The sequence below is a fragment of the Acipenser ruthenus genome, chromosome 26, assembly GCF_902713425.1.
Source record: "Acipenser ruthenus chromosome 26, fAciRut3.2 maternal haplotype, whole genome shotgun sequence".
Classification (NCBI taxonomy): Eukaryota; Metazoa; Chordata; class Actinopteri; order Acipenseriformes; family Acipenseridae; genus Acipenser; species Acipenser ruthenus.
The window spans coordinates 12157174-12178625 of record NC_081214.1 but is presented as its reverse complement, the minus strand read 5'-3'; the positions used below and the strand labels follow the sequence as shown (position 1 = coordinate 12178625).

The 21452-nt window shown below is 42.1% G+C and overlaps 1 protein-coding gene across 3 annotated transcripts in view; it reads left to right on the top strand.

Annotated features, from left to right (window-relative positions):
• Window positions 1–21452, top strand: part of LOC117430773 (plastin-3) — an 84373-nt gene that overhangs the window by 15568 nt on the left and 47353 nt on the right. The window contains exon 1 of one of the 3 annotated variants that reach the window (XM_034051230.3): window positions 21130–21219. The exons of the other annotated variants lie outside the window; for them this stretch is intronic. The gene's annotated coding sequence lies outside the window, so the exon portion shown is untranslated. Of the gene's footprint in view, window positions 1–21129; window positions 21220–21452 lie in introns of those variants that run through there. 3 annotated transcript variants of the gene reach the window in all.

Here is a 21452-nt window from a genome sequence, read left to right as displayed (position 1 = left end):
TTGTGGAGATTCACCAAACAAAGAGAAATATTATCGAGGTCCTGCTGTTCTGTACATTGTAAAACAAAGCCAGCAACACGTTTGTCTTCTATGTGACACGTCCCAACATTACCAAGCTCATACATACATCAAGATTATGAGCCATATTTATAAAGTATGTTCTGTCATGTTCACCGGACTGTTTTAAAAGGAACACTAAATAAAAGTAAATAATAATACAAGGTAAGTGGTGACCTGAGCATAATAACACAGATTTTAATAATAATAATAATAATAATAATAATGAAGATGGTGATTATGTAGTGCTTAACAACAACGTAATAATAATAATGTACTTTAAAATACTTGGTTAATAAACAAAGGATCAAAGAAGGAATTTCTAAAGAAACACAGTTGAGATTGCAGTAAGTTGTGTATATAAATGTATAACAATAAAATAATTTTGTTGAAAATATCAGTTCTATACTACTATTGTCTAGCTGTCTGCTGACAGCTGGAGATGTACCGGGCTTCAAATCAGACTGTGGTACTACTACTGGTACCACGAAGAAAAAAAAAAATACTACTACTACGAGTACAACTGTATAATTACTACTAATATATGATAACAATAAAACTTGGATATATAGGGATGTTCAATAACTCTGATCTATAGATTTTACAAGTCTAACCTTTATTTTACAACAGGGTTGCTGGAGGTGAGGCTGGTAACCTTTTATCAAAACAAGCCCTGTTTTGTAATGGGACAGCCCATCTCTACTATGTCCAATAGGAATGCATGGGCAGGGTCATGTATTTATTTCCAGTCTTTTGGATCGTTTCCAAGTTGTGTCTGGTGTGGATTGACGTTCGGTGACTTTGTTCGCGTCGCTCTCTCCAGTGTGGCTGCAGCCTGGCTCGGAAGCGTCTAAAGGTCCTGTGCTTTCCTCTGCAGGTGAAGCGTCAAATTGATCCTGTTAGGGAAAGTTAATTTATGAGGTGCAGCAGTCGAAAAGGTTCATGAGCTGGTCCTGAGGAAGTGATCGCAGGACAGTTGTGGCACAGGACTGCTGATATTCTGTGGAGTTCTGTTTGTGATCGTGTGTCTCAGGCCAGCCCCTTGTGGTTAAATGAACAGTAACAGTAACCCTTAAAGGTTGAGGCATGGGAAGGCATGTGTTGCCAATGCCACAGCAGTTCTATCTCTGCTCTGTAGACTTCAATCTTCATTTCATCACAAAACAGCATATAAGGAGGAATAGACACTAATGGGTCTGAATTCATTGAGCGTTTACTCCTCTGTAGAATCTGTACCTTTTTTTTTTAATAAGGAGGAAAAACAAACTGGAAATGTTACAACAAAGCTATTTATACATAGGAGCCATTGAATCAACACACTGAATTATTTAGTTAAAGTTTTGCAACATTAATGGTTCGTTTTTCCATTTATAAAAGCTTTAAAATATCTGTGTTTCTTTTCACAATTCTGTTATTAGTTTTTAGGGTCCTCATTTGAAATGTGCACCGATCAGTCTTTCTGTCTGTCACCCTCGGTGAACACCATGACTTCCTCTCAAAATCTTTATTCTAGCCTGCTTGATCGTTTGGCTTGCGATTGGGTGTAATCTGATGTTGCTTTTCTAATAATGACAACATGATGGGGAGCCTCTGTATGTGCCTGCACTGCTTCTCTTTCCTGGGGCACAGCTGCATCATGTGTGAAGTACAGTAGCACCATGAAGAACACTGCCACACCGGCAGATGAGTGCTGGAGTGCAAACACTGCCACACTCGCAGATGAGTGCTGGAGTGCAAACACTGCCACACTCGCAGATGAGTGCTGGAGTGCAAACACTGTCACACTCGCAGATGAGTGCTGGAGTGCAAACACTGCCACACTCGCAGATGAGTGCTGGAGTGCAAACACTGCCACACCCACAGATGAGTGCTGGAGTGCAGATTTCTCCTCTAGACTCTGGAGGGGGATTTTTGGGTGTTTGGCTTTTGAGTGCACACTGATCAAGTGCAGTTAATTCAGCAGGAGAAACACAAATAATGGATGCTGGAATGTGCTTTTTATATGGTGGTTACTTCATCTCACAGGGGTTGAACTTGGTGATTAGGAAGCTACTCTAAAAGCAGACATTGTGTCTGAGTTACAAAGCCACAGAAATGTGTAGCATTGCACTTGCTTCCAAGAAAGGAGCCAAGTTGGAAATGGCTTCTGTCCCTTTTGATCCTGTCAGGCTTGAAAACAATGCAGTAATACAACAAATGAAGAGAATTCAAAACAGATCAGTGTTTTCCAACTGTTGATGTGTTGCTTTCCTGAAAAAGGTCAACAAAACTAACTGCAGTAATGTACTGCAACAAGAGCTAGTTGATGATTAAATTGGGAGTCAGACCTCTGGGGGCAGGGCTGTCTGCTCAGACTTCACTATATTAATATAAAGGCTGTGGAGGCTGCAGTTTCGATAGACACAGTGACCTGATGCACTGTCCCAGCCATTGAGGATGAGGTGTGCCGGTGCAGCTGTGTCCTGATCATTTTGTTCACATGTGCTGCATGCCATGGCCTGGATGCAGTGGTTGGGTACGGAAGGCTTGCTTGACAGTGACTGCCACAAACATTGCTGTCCTTAAAATGCCGCTGCTGGTGAGAATGCTGCACGATGCAGCCTGTTCAGATAGTGTAAAGCAGTCATTGTGGATTTGCAGAATATCAGAGGAGTCCGTTGTAGCTCAATCAATTTGTTGAGTGGAAGCCAGCATGTAATTGACTTTCAGACACTAAATTATTTAGTGCTTTATTAAAAAATGCCATATGCTGAAAAAATAAAACCTGGGTGTGGCCTGCAGCCTGCAGCCTAGGTCACATTGTTCTGCTGCCTGTTTTGAGCTAAATCGTCTCCTCCTCCCTCAGTCATTGGGCATGCTCCCCCCAGGCGGAGTGGTGTTTCTCAAGGTCTCCTCCTCCCTCAGTCACTGGGCATGCTCCCCCCCAGGTAGAGCGGTGTTTCTCAAGGTCTCCTCCTCCCTCAGTCACTGGGCTTGCTTTCCCAGGAGGAGCGGTGTTTCTCAAGGTCTTCTCCTCCCTCAGTCACTGGGCTTGCTCCCTCAGGAGGAGTGGTGTTTTCTTTTGTCAGTAAGCATAAGCATTTAGTTACGAGAAAGTCAATACCTTATTTATAGCCTGTATACTGGGCACCAAGGTTATCAGTAACCTTTTTTAAGTTTCTGTTTTCTTATGCTAAAATGCATTACAAAAACCATTGCCTGTGATGCCTGGAAGTCAGGCGTGACAGGCAATATCATGTATTCTGTCGATTTTAGAGTGTTCTCTATTAAATTGGGTGGCCACACCTCAAAAGGCTCAGTTTGCTTTAAACAAACTGACATGTGCTGCATTTAACAAAGAGCAGGTTCTGCAATGTGTCCTAATTGTATTGGGGAACCATGATTATGTCTTCCGTTTTATCCCTGTTCTTGCAGCTCATGAGCTGTGTTTATGGAAACATGTACTTTGTCAAATGTTTATTTTGTTGTTTTATTTTTTAACTTGTTTCCCAACTCTATAGAATATATTCCAGTTTCCTGTACCCTGCAGCAGTGTAAAAATCACCATCCCATACACCGGTTTCGCAATCCAATTCCAGTGTAAAAGAAGTGCTAAGAAAAGAAACAGAAGATTATTGAAGCCATGCTAGGAGAATGTCTTCATGCTACAGTATATCTCCATTGATAAGGATTCTGATTCTAATGGAGTGGTCCAAGTAACTAATCTCCCATAATTTAAATAAATCCAAATACAGTTTAAATGGCAACAGACATACTGTATATTAGCAATAAACCCACGCCCAGTAGCTGTGGTTCGCTCTGCTTATTGTAGGTAATCAGTCCTTGAACCTGTACTTCCATATCCTCCTTGATTGAACCAGACTGAACTTGCAGTTCTGTCATGCCTTTTTAGCTGCACCTGTGCTTCTTTGCCCTTGTTGAAACAGGTTTAAGGAGCAGTGCTAGAAGCACAGTGTAATGTGTTATTTACAGGGCCTCACAGTATGACTCAGCAAACCGGAAGTGAAATAGAAACCCTAGTGGTATGTCCACGCTCCAGACAGTAAATACAGTAGTGTGGGAGGCCTCAGAATGACACATGGAGAAAAGGTGCCGCCACGTTTATCACTTTAAAACACACTATTTACAATTGACAGGTCCTGAGAGGAGCATATATTAAGTAAGTCCTGGTTCTTTTAATACCACAGTCCCGTGCTTGACCAGTCGTTGGCAGCCGTAAGGCAGGAAACAGCTGTGCTTAGTCTGACAACAAAAATCACACCAAAATGTTAAGGCCCCACATGCTCTCTCTCCTCTCTCCTCTCTCCTCAGTCCCAGGAACACTGTCCCAACCGGTGGAGAGGCTGCCCCTTTTGTACACCTTGGTTCCGCCCTGTACCCGATTTACCTGGGCTTGGAACCAGGTGTATCTCGCTCCCCTCCACCAGCCTCCTAGCAGACCGATGCCTACAGAATGCTAACCCCATAGTTGCCAGAGCCTGCTGGATGGACGGGTCCCCCCTGCTCCCCCTGCTGGTGGGAGGTGACCTTTTCTATCTACCCTGTCACAAGTAGATATTTGCAAACATGCCTACTGTTTGGTTGTGCTCCTTGAGCGTTTAGTTCACTCGCGCCTATAACACTATATATCCGCTAATTCACTTTACCCCCGTTTTCAGTCTGGTTTCCATCCCTCCCATTCCACTGAGACCACCCTCCTCACTGTCCAGAATCATCTGGCCAACTCCTCCCATGCTGGCCTCAATTCTCATTCTCCTTGACCTTTCCTCTGCCTTTGACACAGTTGATCACCCCATCCTTCTCTCCACTCTTTCTAACCTTGGCATCTCTGGAACACCCCTTGATTGGCTGCAGTCCTACCTATCTCACTCCCCCCTCTCCCTCTCTGATCATATCTCGGCCATAACACGCACCTGCCGTTTCCATCTATTCAACATCCGCAAAATACGCCCCTCCATTTCCCTTCCTGCTTCTAAACTCCTGGTCCACTCTCTCATCTTCACCCGTCTTGACTATTGTAATTCCCTCCTCCTTGGCCTTCCCTCTTACGCTTTTACATTACAACAAATTCAAAACGCCTCTGCCTCCCCCACTCCGTTCATACGTCCCCTCTCCTCCTCCAGCTTCACTGGCTATAAGTCTCCATGATCTTGCCCCACCTTATCTGGCTGTATTGATTACCTACTATATTCACTCACGTCCCTTACGCTCCCAATCACTATTGTTTCTCTCTGTCCCACCCTCGCCCTGTGCCTAATCCTGTTTCCATTCCTTTTCCCTTCTTGCTCCTCTTCATTGGAATAGACTCCCACTTATCATTAAAACAGTCACCCACACTGCGTAGTTTCCACTCCTCCCTCAAAATGCATCTCTTCTCCCTAGCCCATCCTACTGCTACTTCTGGCCCCTGATCTCCTGACCCTTTCCTGACCCTGACCTAGCCTCTGGCCCTTTGCTTTCATTCAAGCAACTATTCTGTCTCCTCATCCTAGCCCAATAAACTTACATTCTTTTCATCCATTTTCCTGATTGTATCATTTTGTTTAAACTTGTAAAGCGCCTTGGCTAAAGGCGCTATAAAAATGTAACTAAAATAAATAAATAAAACATGCCTACTGTTTGGTTGTGCAAATTTCAATACTGTAAAACCTCATGAATATAGCGCCTGGATCTCGGTGCAAGATCACTTCTACTTATTGGGTGCATACATTTGAAGTAGAATGCGGTGAAACAAGTTTTCTATTGAAATACCTTCAAGGAGTGAACGCTACATTTTCTTCATCAGTCGCTTGTAACACATACTACAGTATTCTAAAATCCCATTCACTTGAATGTTTTTGTGTTTCTCTTAGGACAGTGGGTCCTATGCAACGATGGCAATACATGCTGTTTGTTTTTTGTAAGGTGGTGAGGGACATTGAGAGGAAGGGCTGCAGTGGCTGTGCTGGAGTGTTTTAGTCCAATTCTCTTATCGCTTTGCAGAGGAAGCTGATGTCATGCTTGTGGTGCCTTTATTGTGGTAGCTGGAGAGACTCCAGTTCCACTTCCTGGGCAAGAGTCATGTGATAATCATAGCAGAGCAGTTTTACTGATGGAGCAAGGCATGAGTTCATTCTTTAACAATAACTGGGGCTGGTTATTTTTAGCAGTTGTGTTGTTGACAATGGTAAGGACATTTCTGAAAATACTCTTGTGAAATGGAATGACCCTCCAGGACTGTGATCAGACACACCTACACCCCTTCGCTTGTTGCATAGTGTAGGCACAGTGAGTTCAGAGTAAATACCTGGCATAGATCAAAGCACTTCACAATACAGTACAGTCGCAGCTCATGTCTTAGTAGTTTAATATCCATTCGTGTGTGTGTTGTCAATCAGTGTCTGTTATTTGCAGTGTAACTACAGTGACTATGAAGACGTGTGCAGTTTTTTCAGTTCTGTTCAGTGGAAATGCTGGCCCAGGCTAAGCAGTCATGTCTCATAGTCTTCTAAGTTAACCCTTTGATGCCCAGTGTACAATGTATTTAACATTGGGCAAGTTTACATGAGTGGTTTGTCTCCCGTGAATTGGCCGTGCGTGGGCATGTTGGCAGGGAAAGCTCGTGAAAATGCCCCTAAAACGGTTGCACTATTTTAATGGGAAAGTCTCATTTACCCGTGAGAATCAAGGAAATGCTTTTGTAAAGTACCATACAGATTGTATTTACCAAGTTTCTGTTTAAAACTATTACTAAAAATGTTTGGTAAACTGCATCGTGGGCTTGTGAATTCAGGTGGTTACAGCTACTGTACAGTACTTGAGAATACACTTGCAAATGGCTTTCCAAACAACTGTCAAAACATCTTTATTGTAAAATACTATTAAGTACTGTGTTTAAATGCGTATAACTATACTGCCTTGCAATTTCTCCGAGTTATGTCTGAACAAAACCTGTGTCCCCCCTCCACTTCCGTCCTTTGGAGGGATGAAAAGACTCGGTATTAATATTCATAATAAGGGAAGAGGATAGGATAAGGCAGCTTGATACAAGACACAACACGAAACTTGTTTAACCCACTCTCAAAATAAAATATGGTGTGGAATTTTCATGACTTATTTCTTGAGACTCAACAATACTACTTAATATTCCAATACTTTATTTAGCAGAAGCAGTCATACAAGTACAGCACAGATAAGGATGCTATACTTGGCATAAAGAGATGCAAAAATAAGCTATTGAAACCCAAATGTGATAGAAAATAAAAGTACACCATCGAGTTACAGAAATATAGCCGTGCATCTCTAATAGCAGGACCCTCTTCATATCGCTGTTGTGCAATTCTTGCTGGCTGGTTGAGGTAGCTGTTCCTCTGCTTCGCTCACCGTCAGCAGCCACCGATGCCTGAACACCTCCTTACGGTCCTGACAAAGATTTTGCAGGATACAGCAGGCAGTAATAATTTAGGGAACAAACTTGTGGTTCACTTCAGTATGCTTCAGTAGTATCTGCCACCTCGCTTTCAATAGCCCAAACGCCTGTTCAACCACCACTCGGATTTGGCTCAGTTTATTATTAATGAAGATAAACCCCCACCCCACAGATGATGTGTGAAAAACAGTGTGAGCGACAACACTAAAACAAACTATTAAAAAAACAGGCACTATCATTAGCAAATCAGATCTTTAATAACCATGTTTGTAAAACACGATGACACGTGGATTCTCTCTCGTGAAACTGTCCTCTGCTCATGTAAACAGTATTTTGGGGACTTTCACAATAAACAGCACGAGAGTCAAACTGGGCCTTACACGTTGCTAATTTAAATTTGCCCCTCCCCCTTTCCTTCATTCACATTGCATTCTGGGAAAAGTAGGTGTTTCCAGGAAAATGAGAGACTTTACATGTAAATGCAAAAAGGTACCATGTCCACGTTTTATTTCATGAGAAAAAGCAAACACTCATGTAAATTAACCCATTGAGAACATAGGCATTAAATAGGTGTGGGAGGATACCAAGGGAGTACAGGGTTAAAGTGTAAAGATTTCTGTAGCCAAACTAGCCTTTCACTAATTACACATGTACTTTAGGTCAGACGGCTCTGTTCCCTGGCAGATTGACACCCTAATGATGGTTTAAACTAGAGGATGTAGGTGACCAGGGATAATCGGTTATTTATTTTATTACATTTTTGCTAAGTCTGCCAAGCAAGCATGATTCATTTGGATAGCTGATATGGGAATTAGGAATTTAGTCGCCTGGTAAAACATGCCAGCTAGGCTTTAATTAAAGGTCTGATTAGATTAAACATGTTATCTACTTTAGTCATTGGTTTGAAATAAGTTTAAACAAAGACAGTATGGCCTGTGCTTTATTTATAATCCATATGATGTACTAGGCCGAGCCGACTCTCTCCTGGGGGAGTAGTTATTTATGTATTTTATTTTTGTTACAATCCTGAATGTGATGGATGTGAAATGTGTTGGCTGTCTTTCCTGTGTTGTGCGCACTGACTGGAGTTGGGTGCCTGACCTATTTGAATGACTCTGGAAGGTTAATCCACTGTTTACTGAGAGGCTGGACGAAGTTGCCGCTTCATGTAAATGTTAATGCCTTGCGGCTGCTCTTCGCTGGTATTCGAAGCCAAGCACAAGTCGTGCAGTCCAGCTGGCTGGAGTGGACGCTGGTCTGGCAGCAGCTTGTGGGGTTCAGTTTCAAACAGGGAGGGGCACACCAGCCGGTTGCTCTACATTGCATGTTTCAAACACTTGTTGCCTTATCACAGCTTTTATTTCTGTGTATGCCAGTCTTAAGAAGAGACTGTAAAATACAGCAAAGAACAGATATGTACAGTTCCATGCAGCTGTGGTTTGTCTCAGTAGTCTCGGGTAAACTGCAATTATGTCATTTAAACAGCTGGCATGGTATTGGAGGAGCTGTGCCTGATTTTGAGATTGCACACAATCTCCAGTGGAACAAACTATAATGAAACCGTGTCGGAACAGCGTTTTCACAGAGGTTCCACTATTCATGTAGAATGTGTCCAGTGAGCAGATCAGGGTAATACTCTCTCGATTCAGGATTTCCTATGAGTTTGACACCTGAGCTTAAAGGAACCATATTCTGTACGAAGTACGTTTTAAGAATACAGTAGTCTCTGTGTATGGGAGCACCTCCTAAGAGAACACTTTGCCTAAGAGAACACCCTTGTGGTGAAACTGATTTCTCCGTTGTAAATGCTCCGCCTAAAGGAACAGGAACAAGCAATTCATTCACAACTGATAAAGTAACCATAACTCCTCATTATCAAACTGAAATTCAAATGGTTTTTCAATCTTTTTCAAATGTAACTTGTCATCGCGAGAGTGTCTTGAGGCACACTGATTGGTTTATTAAATCTTTCCAGAACCACCGTCATGTCATTGCCTCGTTTTGTATTCTGATTTCCACGAGTGCATCTCATTGCTACAAAATGGCATGTAAACAAACAGCGAAATGCGCCGCTGTTTCTCTTCTTACAAAAAGTTGGAAATTGTTCGAGATCCTGAAAAAAGCCTGAATCAGACACAAGTCGCCAAGCAATTTGGTGTTTTCCGTTCTGGTGAGTTGCTTCACCATTCTCCTCATTATCAAACTGAAATTCAAATGGTTTTTCAATCTTTTTCAAATGTAACTTGTCATCGCGAGAGTGTCTTGAGGCACACTGATTGGTTTATTAAATCTTTCCAGAACCACCGTCATGTCATTGCCTCGTTTTGTATTCTGATTTCCACGAGTGCATCTCATTGCTACAAAATGGCATGTAAACAAACAGCGAAATGCGCCGCTGTTTCTCTTCTTACAAAAAGTTGGAAATTGTTCGAGATCCTGAAAAAAGCCTGAATCAGACACAAGTCGCCAAGCAATTTGGTGTTTTCCGTTCTGGTGAGTTGCTTCACCATTCTGTTAAATCATTTTGTGCATGTCTTGAATATTGCTCCTGTACAGGTATTCATAATTAATCTAGACCTGCTGCTGCATTTAACTTGTGTAGGGGTGCTGTGCTAATTTAGTTTGACAGTTTATTAACATTAGTCTGTCTGTTACTTTATTATTATTGTTTATTAATATACACTTGCCTGTTGCTTTTCTCTTATTCTATTCTATTCTATTCATGTGGATGCATGTGCGTCCTGACAAGTAATAAATAAATATGTATTTATTTATTGATTCATATTGTGTCTGATGGTCAACTTCATTTTAAAGAACACTTCGGCTAAGAGAACACTTTGCTTGCTTCCTGAGGGGTGTTCTCTTAGCTGGAGACGACGATTTCTCACCGGTTTAATGACACTCTGTTTTTTGTAAAATTCTATTGCTATTTCTGCCTATATTTTATTATTTTGCTAGACTTCCTACATGGAAGACTTCTATTGCATACTGTAGCAGTTTCACCCATTCCAGGTTTTAATATGTTCTTGATTAGCCACAGTGTGTAAGGTAACAAACTCAGGGATGTCTTGTTAAACTCATAAAACCAGGAATGGATCCAGCTGCTATGCAATGAGTCTAATTTCTACCCCTGTTACTAACCAATGTCCTTTTTTAACATGGGTGCTACATCTGAAAATGCTGTTTGTTTTTTAAATGCATATTTGATGTAGGTTTAGAAATAACCACCAAGGGTGTGAAACTGTAACTTATACCCCCTCTAACTGCTGACAATCTCATTTTAACAGTGAGTTTGCAAGTGGAAAATCTCTATACAAAACCACACTTCAAGCAGTGTGAAAAATTGTTCTTATTTTAAAGGTCCGATAGCCCTTTTTAAGCAGGCCCAGAGACAACAGTGGTATTTTTAACAGCACTTTTGTGCCTTATTTTGTTAATTACAAAAGTAAAAGACAAAATTAGAACAGCCCTGCCAAACCCCAACACATTTCTTCCAGGCAGACATCCGCTCTGCCACAGTAGGTAAAGAAGCTACCAAATAGCAACTCAAGTTAAACGTTGTTTTGTTTATTCCCGAAATAAATAGTACATAAAGTTGACACCGCATTTTTTTTTTTTACATTTTTTTTCATTCCTTGCCATTGACGTTTCTTCACAGTAAACGGTGACCATAGACACGTTTTCATAAAGTAACAACCTGAGGTTTACTTTGTTGTAGCTGGACAAGCAAACGAAAACTGACATTTAACTTTAAACACTGCAAATAAAACAAACGTGGAAATGGCGTTGTGAAATGAAGGGGAAAAAAACTCACTGTTTTGGTTCTTGTTTATTACATTCCGCATAACAAGGTCGCACCAAAAAATATGTAGTACAGTATATTCAGTATATAAAAATCAGTATACATTTCCAGCAAGTTGGGCACTGATTGCGCACGCTCTAAAGCAGCACAATGCTTTTATGACCCAAATGGCTTTCCCTAAAGATCACTATGCGTGCGCGCATAGTCTGGTTTGTTTACTTTTTGCTGTCTAAAACTTTTAAATAGAGGCTCAAGAGCTTCTGTTTTTTTTTTCTTTTTTATATTAATCTCACATCACACAGAGCTCTCTTTCATTTGCCATTTTTGAAACTGTCGCGCAATTTCTGGTGAGGCGGTAAATAAGTGCAAGGAATTTGTCATTTCTAGCGAATACAAACATCTGATTTTTTGTATCCGAATACATGTCAAAGAATATTTGTTCGGATTCGTAGGGCTTGAAGTTTTCGTGTTTTATTTTTAATCGGGTGACAGATTTAGCTGATTCTGTTTCATAACTAAACTCAGAAAAAAGCTGTTAATTGCAAAACAATCTTTGCTTTTGCCTTCATATCTTGCCTGAGCCTAATTCTGGTCCCTTTTTAATTTTATTTAAAGCAGAGCTGACAAATTACATGAATTGTTCATCCCCGATCCTACTTTTAACTCATTTCATTTTTGCAGTCGCCTAATTTAACGTTGTGCTTTTGTTATTGTGTGTGAAAGAGCTGCTGGGCAAAAAAAAAACATACGCACAGTTTTTCAAGAATCTTCGCTTAGACACAGCGATGCTGTTGCTGTTATTGGAATGCGGAAAAATATGAAACCACACGTAGATGATGGCAACAAACACTGCTTAGAATCCCGTCCCGTTGTCATGGGAACGGTCTACTGTTAGTATATATAAGTTATAACAGAAAAAAGTGTGTCTGTGTTTTATATGTATATCTATACACAGAGATTTTTCAAACTACTACATGGCATAGAGTTTAAACGTTCATAAAAATGTCTCAAAATGCACATCCCTGGAGTTGATTAGCTTTTGTGTTAAAATGTGTATTTTGGGCATGTAAGAAAAGCCAACGCAACCTCTGCCTTATTATTGTGAAATAATAATATATTCTGACCTATGTATTATTATTGTGAAATAATAATATATTCTGACCTATGCATTATTATTGTGAAATAATAATATATTCTGACCTATGCATTATTATTGTGAAATAATATCTTTTGACCCAGACATTATTCTATTCATATTAAACCGGTGGAAAATGAAATGTTGTGAAAATGCAGCTGATATAAAGGGCTCTTTTTAAATTGTCATACTTTACCTTAGAGGCCACATGCTTCAATGCAAGTACATAAGATCAATAAGCCAGCTTGGAATGACTTGACTTGCTGTGTCCTGGGGTCTGATTTAGCTCTGCTCTGTATTCAGACCAGCAGCAGGGTGGGCACAGTGCAAGCATCCTTATACTGCACCCCCTCAGCTACAGAGTAACCCTTCTGAGTCATGCATTGCACTGTCTAACACACCTACAGTAATGTGACACCTGCAAGGAGAGCAGCTACAGACTGTGGGGGGGGAGGGAGTGGTGTGTGGAGTTAGTCTCGGTTCTTCATGGTGTCCAAACGGAACGGCGGTCTCCGACCCATTCGCGACCTCGGACAGCTCAATCTGTTCCTGAGGAGCAGAAAGTTCAAGATGCTGTCCACACAGCAACTCTTTGCGCACAGTCAGGACAGGCGACGGGTTCACCACGGTGGACCTGAAAGATGCCTACTTCCATGTACTACGAGGCAACAGAAAGTACCTGCGCTTCTCCTTCCACGGAAAAGCCTACGAGTTCTGTGTGCTGCCGTTCGGCCTCTCACTAGCTCCTCACTAGCTTTTTGAAAGTGCACAGATTCTATACTGGCCCCTCCTGAGGCTCATGGGAATCGGAGTTAAATTATCTATATGACTGGCTCATTTGCCCTACAGCTCTGGGTCTGGCCCCTGAACGGCTGCATTTTAGCCAGCTAGGGCTGTCTGAGAGAGTTAGTTCAACTCTTCAGAATGTCAGGGCCGCTTCTACGTGAGCCCAGTACGGGTATATGCGGGCTGTGTTCCAGACCTGGTGTCTGATGCGACACTTCAACCCCATTACATGTCCCATGCCGGTCATTCTGCAGTAAGACCATTTTGTTGAGGGGAAATCACCCTTGACATTGAAGGTGTACTTTCTGCTTGCCATGTTAATCGACTCGGTCTCTCTAGGAGCTCACTTCCTGGCGGGGCAATTTTTGAAAATTATCATAAACCTGCTTCCCTGAAATAGAAATGTATCCACTACAATCTTGGGTCGCTGCGTACATTACACACAGCAGGCTGAAGAAGAAAAAAATTAACTGGTGCTGTTCAACCGTCATCATGGAGCCTAGTACCTTCCAGGAGGGGTGGAGACTGGCGTGGTGATGTTGCCGGTCACTGCGGGACAGCTTTGCAAAGGTAAGCAAAGTTAACGCATTATGTAATGGATACATTTCTATTTCAGGGAACCAGGGTTAAGATAATAACCTAACATTATTCTGAACCTCCTTTCAGGAGGCTGGAAGCGGAGTCAGCACAGAGTGCTGTGATCCAGCGCTATAGTACATGCTTTTCATTGTAGAATCAGAGTGCTGTGATCCAGCACTACTCTACATGCTTTTCATTATAGAATCAGTGCTGTGATCCAGCGCTACTCTACATGCTTTTCATTATAGAATCAGTGCTGTGATCCAGCGCTACTGTACATGCTTTTCATTATAGAAGCAGAGTGCTGTGATCCAGCGCTACTGTACATGCTTTTCATTATAGAATCAGAGTGCTGTGATCCAGCGCTACTAAACATGCTTTTCATTATAGAAGCAGAGTGCTGTGATCCAGCGCTACTGTACAGGTATTTTATTAGAAGCAGTGTGTGTGCATTTAATCTTCCATACAGTACAGTAAAACAAATTGTAGTGAAGGCTGGCAAGCAACTGCTTGTGCATTTGTGTAGTAGTGTTTGTATTTCCAGATCAAACCTGCTTTCCTTTGAGACGTGGCATGTCCATTTTCTATTGCAGTCAACCCCCCCTTCAGTCACCCAACAGTTTCCATGGCCTGTGGAGGGTAAGACTCCCCAGTAAGCAGTTTGGGCAGGAGATTCTACTGGAGTTAAATATGCTGCTGCAGGCTATTCACTCTTTAATGTGCACAGTGTCCAGCAATGTACCCACCAGTCAAAGCAATCAATCCAAATACAGTACTGATTGTTGGAGTAACAATCAGTGTTTGAATTAAGGCTGGAGAGGTCTGAACAGTAAATGAAAATATCAATCCCATGTGGGGCGGTATTTTAGTAAAAGGTTAACGGAGAACAGTCTGTTTTATGAGGGTCTTGCTTTGATTTTTTAAAAGGTTTCATGTTTGGTAAAGCCGTGATGCCTTTTAAACCACTGTAATTGAATCCTGCATGCTGTAAAAAGCAAGTCACATTTGAAATAAATACAGAAGTAAAATATAAAAACTCAATCAAGTCTATTTTGTTGTTGAGAATGTAGGCCAGTATTTGAGTTTAAATGGTAAAAGGATGTTTATAGAAAAATGTTCAAATGTTAAGTGAATGAAATGCAGGTTTACAGCGCTGTAGGGACAGCAGCGAAGGAGGGTCTGTGTAGACTACTGTGCTCTAGCTGTCCAGGGCTCCTGTTTCTTCTCATGCCAGCATCCCTCCCACACAGCCCTCTTTAGGCTCCGAGTGTAATAACAGTATTGCTCCACCCATTTGCAATGTGGTTATATGTGCTAAAATCTGATATAGGAAATGTGACCTAAAATAAGCAGCAGAAAGTTTCACCCAAATGCTACTTAAAACCTAGAGGAATAAGATTGCAATCAAATAATTTGTTTGATTAAATGTTGGATTTCATGTTCACGTATGAGATGGCACGGCATTATTCAAAATGTGTGAATTGTGTATCTGCCGTGATGATTCTTTTTTGCACTGCAGTAATACCACATCCCCTGTCACCTCAAACAAAAACCACAGCAATGTGCAGAGAGGGGAGTTACTGTAACACCACACTCCCAATACGCCCTGGCCTGGCCTTGGAGAAGGGAGTTCCACTTGTGGTGACTGATGCATAAAGAATAATAAATGTTTCTATATGTTGCAAGAATCGCACCATGTCTTGGACTTAATTGAACAACACTTAAACCTGGCCAGGTATCCTTGTTTATGTTTAGTTTTTCTAATGTAATAAAGTCTCCTATTAATGGTACATTGTTAGGACTAGCTCTTTTAAATCGACCTTTTATTTTTTCTATTGGTTCTGCAGTTCTATATCGGGTCGGGAGGGGGTGTTCTTGCAGTTTTTTCTCAATGGAGTTATGTATGCTCAAGGTGTGTGTCCACACATTTTGGCAATCGGTTTCTATGAGCAATTGCTGTGCTGGGGAGTGTAGCAATGAGGGAAACTGTTAAAGTAGTGAATCTGTTTGTTTGTTTCACTAGTCAGAAGTTCATCGTCATTGTCAGTCTCCCGTTAGCTCTGTATTTATTAGTATTTCGAACAAAATATTGTTTGAAGGCGAAGTATTGATGGTATGCAGCAAACTTTTAAGCTGATGAATATTTACATCGCTTGGACTGTAGTCTCCAAATTCTACTTTCATCTCGAGATGCAATGTTCTGCAAGCAAGAGGGTACCCGGGAGTGGTGAGATCAAACATGTTTTTTTTTTCTTTTTTTTTTATTATTTTTTTTACTTTCTTTTTGTTTTTGATACTGTGTTTTGAAGTGGAGTTTCTTTTTTCTCTCTACTTCAGATCTACTGTCCTTAATAGGTTTGGAGGCCTATTGAATAAACCCAAAGTACTAAAATATTAATGGTTTACCATGCTTATATGAGCGGGCTGGGTTTAAATAACTATAAAACTAACTTTGACCGGGATTGAGTCGCTAACGTGCTAACACTTTGTTGTCTGTGTTTGCTGTTTAAACGTGTTAACCGTGTATATTGGTTTGTTTGAAAATAGAAATGCAGTGCTTTCTTTGTCTTTGAACGGTAGCCTATATGATTGAATGTGGTTTGTTTGGAGTGATTTAACAGTGTGAATTGAGTGTAATATCTTGTGATGCAATGTTACTGATCAGTGCTTGATATTACAAATACATTTCTTTTTTAATGGTACTTTGCTGCAGCATTGTTTTATTTATTTATTATTTTTCTTTTCTCTTTTGTCCCAAGCTCAGTTAAATCTAGATGGAGGAAAAAAAAAAAAGCAGGATTGATATAACCGTAAATCTGTGGTCTGGTTTAAATGATTGATATTTTCCTTTTTCTTTGGGAAGTGGAATACAAAGAATTATGCGTCCTTTTCACTGTACTTTCCCTCTGTATTAATATTTATATACTGTATGGTTCATTCAGGGAGGTAACTTTTTCTTTATTTAGTTAGCTTTTGTTAAAGGTGAGTTTGTTACACACTGCTGCCACGTCAGCCCTGGCCTTAGAGAAGGGAGTTCCACTGCCTGCCACGTCGACCCTGGCCTTAGAGAAGGGAGTTCCACTGCCTGCCACGTCGACCCTGGCCTTAGAGAAGGGAGTTCCACTGCCTGCCACGTCGACCCTGGCCTTAGAGAAGGGAGTTCCACTGCCTGCCACGTCGACCCTGGCCTTAGAGAAGGGAGTTCCACTGCCTGCCACGTCGACCCTGGCCTTAGAGAAGGGAGTTCCACTGCCTGCCACGTCGACCCTGGCCTTAGAGAAGGGAGTTCCACTGCCTGCCACGTCGACCCTGGCCTTAGAGAAGGGAGTTCCACTGCCTGCCACGTCGACCCTGGCCTTAGAGAAGGGAGTTCCACTGCCTGCCACGTCGACCCTGGCCTTAGAGAAGGGAGTTCCACTGCCTGCCACGTCGACCCTGGCCTTAGAGAAGGGAGTTCCACTGCCTGCCACGTCGACCCTGGCCTTAGAGAAGGGAGTTCCACTGCCTGCCACGTCGACCCTGGCCTTAGAGAAGGGAGTTCCACTGCCTGCCACGTCGACCCTGGCCTTAGAGAAGGGAGTTCCACTGCCTGCCACGTCGACCTTGGCCTTAGAGAAGGGAGTTCCACTGCCTGCCACATCAGCCCTGGCCTTAGAGAAGGGAGTTCCACGCCTGCCACGTCGCCCCTGGCCTGGTTTGCTATATCGTACCGGATTTGGCCAGTCATCACGTAGCAGGGAGGCGTGGGCTGGAGAAGAAGCCGACGGGAACAGAGCTGCACGCGTCAAGCTGTTTTCACTACTGCAATGTGGCTGTCAAAGGTTAGCCAAAAAAGATAATTGAGTCAGCAAGTGGGAGAATGAAGAAACAAAAATGATTTGAACAATCTGGGCTGACTCTGAAACCCAGAAATATTTAATGGGCGCTTCGCGGAATATACGTGTCCTTGGCGAAAGTCGTATGTATAGCGAAAATAAAAATAACGACAAACGTTCTTTCCGTTGAAGCATTCATTGCTCGGGCAGTTTTTTTTCTGAATGTAGTACTGTCATGGGTTTCTTTAAAACATAGCACAATGCTATCCCACAATCCCCCAGTGACTGACGCTGGACAAGAACTTCCGAGGTTGGCCACATTTGGAAAAAGCACCGAAACACGTTTGCAGATTAGGTTGATGCTGATCTTCACTAGAAAATACTTAAACTTGATAAACAGTATATACTGTGTACAGAAATGAGTGCTGGAAGTTTGTCTTGTGCAGTTTGAGATGCTCAAACTGTGTGCAATAATACCTCTTAAACAATAAGAGACACCCAACACATGATACACATTAACTTATTACGAATCACAAACAAGCATTGTACTTTAACTTAGTGTAGCTTTTGAATTGTGCTGTGCTGTGCTGTGTGCACAGAGAGATGCCTCTTTAGAATTGTGCTGGGCTGTGCTGTGTGCACAGAAAGATGCCTCTTTAGAATTGTGCTGGGCTGTGCTGTGCTGTGTGCACAGAGAGATGCCTCTTTAGAATTGTGCTGGGCTGTGCTGTGCTGTGTGCACAGAGAGATGCCTCTTTAGAATTGTGCTGTGCTGTGTGCACAGATAGATGCCTCTTTAGAATTGTGCTGTGCTGTGTGCACAGAAAGATGCCTGTTTAGAATTGTGTTGTGCTGTGCTGTGTGCACAGATAGATGCCTCTTTAGAATTGTGCTGTCCTGTGTTCACAGATAGATGCCTCTTTAGAATTGTGCTGTGCTGTGTGCACAGAAAGATGCCTGTTTAGAATTGTGTTGTGCTTTGCTGTGTGCACAGAGAGATGCCTCTTTAGAATTGTGCTGTGCTGTGCTGTATGTTGTGTATGGGGAGACATCTGACCAGGATAGGATCTCTTGGCATTATTACAAATTCTTAATATTTCTCTGTGGCAAAGTGGCTGTAGTGCGCAGGTGTTGAAGTAATGCGGTGCACAAGTAATGACAAATAAGTGATTGCAATGTCCAAACAATGTTTTATTTGGGGGGGGGGGGGGTTGTAATCCAAGTTGTTTGTAACCGTAAACAATAATCCCAGGCAATACACAGCAATGTGTATCGCACTGTTTAAACTACAGGTTACTGTCCCAAAATAATATACACAGTATTAAACACACACAAGACACACACACACGATCACAAGTCCACAGTGAGTGCTGATGTGCAAGTGGTGAATATACAATTTATCCATGAACAACGGTGCAGTGTTGTCCGGGTTTGTGCTGACCTTAAGTGACAGCTCCGGATCGTGTTAGCCCTCTAACAACAACATTACTGGGGAGTTGGTTCCAGACCCTCACAATTCTCTGTGTAAAAAAAGTGCCTCCTATTTTCTGCTCTGAATGCCCGTTTATCTAATCTCCATTTGTGTCCCCTGGTCATTGTTTGTTTATTTTTTCAGGTCAAAAAAGTCCCCTGGGCCGTCCGGGTTTGTGCTGGCCTGTAGTGACAGCTCCGGATCGTGTTAGCCGTCTAATAAATAACAAACAGTACAATTAGACTCGACAAAACAAACAAAGACTAAACACTCACGGTTATTTTACGCTCGTCCTTTAGCCGTTCTCTCTTAACCATAACAAAAGGAACAGATCACCTTGCTCCGTCCCCTTTTGTACTGTCAGTCACGGCCCCTTGGTTAGCGAGTGCAACCGTTTCTCCTTCAATCCAAGGTTGCCACATCGCTTCCCTTCTGGGTCGATGACTTGGTGTACCGTAGCTCCGCCCCCTTTTCACCTATCCCTTGGAATGAATTGTCAGGCCATCCAGTCCGGGGCACTCTGTTCCCTTTACACAGCGCCCTAACAGGTCGGGAGGGAGATTTATAACCAAGATTCATTCTTTTTCTGTCACATTCTCACATGTGATTTATAATGTGGAAATGAAGTGCTGGATTAATGCTTTTAATAATGTTTAAAATTGCTTTGCAGTATTTTCTCCTTGTTTTTGGAAGTCTGAAACTGCAGTACCTGAGCTTCATTCCTAACTGTTTCCAGCTTGGCATTCAGCTTTTTACCTGGCACTTGCATGTTGATAACTCGGTCCCTATTTGGGTAAATAGGACGAGTTGTTTTTGGAATTCTGTTTGAAATGGCATCAGTTTTCTGCACTGGCTATTCCAGTATTATGAGTTGTTATCCATTTAAGGTGGTTGGCCAGAGAATATGGGAATGAATCAGTCTTCTTGTGCAAGAAGTGCTGGCTGGGGGATGTAGGAGCCTTCTTTTATTTGTTGTTGCAGGTAAATTTGTGTACAAGACACTGGGCACTGTTTAATGCAAGGAGCAGAATACACAAGCTATAAACTACAATGGGAAACAAAATAAGTGACTGTAGCGATTTGTATTATAATTTTAGACCTGTATTAAAAATCACTATATAAAAAAAGAATAGCCAGCTGTTTAAAAACAATAGCACTCTAAATAGACACTCGACTAGTACACTTGCTGATTATCCAAACAAGCTGCAAAAAAGTGATTTCTGTGAAATTGGAACACAGTAGAGACTCCAGTTAACCCTGAATGAGTGCCTACTGTAGTGTATGAATGTAGATTGATATTGTTTCCAGTGCAGGTCCAGAGATCATTCCCTCAAGCTGCAGGGTATTGTCTCTACTCTCTCTCGTGCACGTATTGAGTAATGTCTCTGAAGATCTCACTATTTTATGATTTGCTTGCCTTGTTCTGTTGCTGGCCAGTGCCCTCTTTTATTAGCAGCTTGGTTGGTTTTCATTCAGCCGTTTTAACACACGTTTAACCGTGTATTCCAGTTTATTGTAAGATCCCACAAGGGCTGGTTTCACAGACCCGGATTATTCTTCGACTACCTTATCTACAGTATGGTAGCACGCCAAGATGGGTGCTAATCAGCATCCGTGAAACTGTAGAACAATGTGGTGCAGAATGGGTTTTCCCCTCTATAACTCTACTTTCTACTTGTTTGGATTTTGTGTGTACCAGGACTTTTCAGGTAGTTCATCAGGCTTATTTAAATTTGATTTGAAGTACTTTACTTGGTTTTTAGATCGGCGGGGGGGGGTGGATGGGACAGCCTAAATCAGTAGGGCTGGCAACTGGCAATAAAGGTCTATAAATATCCTTGCACAGCATGTCATTTTCATTGCATCTGTTCAGATTTGTATTTTCACACACAGCCACTAAATGCATTAAGGAAAAGAAAGCATGGAAGTTATTCCAGGTACAGTAATCGAAGACACGGTGAGCTGTGGTACTGTGTGCAAGATGAGTGCCTAGCTAAAGTTCAGCTGGGAGTAGAAATAAAAACAAACCAAGCGGTAGAAGGCTGCTGGCAGGAAGTGTTCTGGCATGTCGACTGCACTGGCCTCTGTGAGCCAGACAGGAATGTTGGGTTTTTAGATTAGCACACAGGGCGTGGAGGCAGACCGCTCACAGGACTGCAGCTTCAGGTCAGGACTATGGCGTCGTCTTTTACTTTCATTTTGGGACAAATGGGGGTCTAGCCTTTACATTTTCACAGCAGGGTTGCTCCTGTGTGCCGGGTTGGGAGTTTTCTTCTCAGTGTTCTGCCTGCAGAGCTGCAGATTTAATAGCAAATTGGTGAAGTGTGCTCCGTTGTTTACAGTCTGGGGAGTGCACTCTCTTCCATGCATCCCTTTACATTGAGTTTAAAGTGAATAAT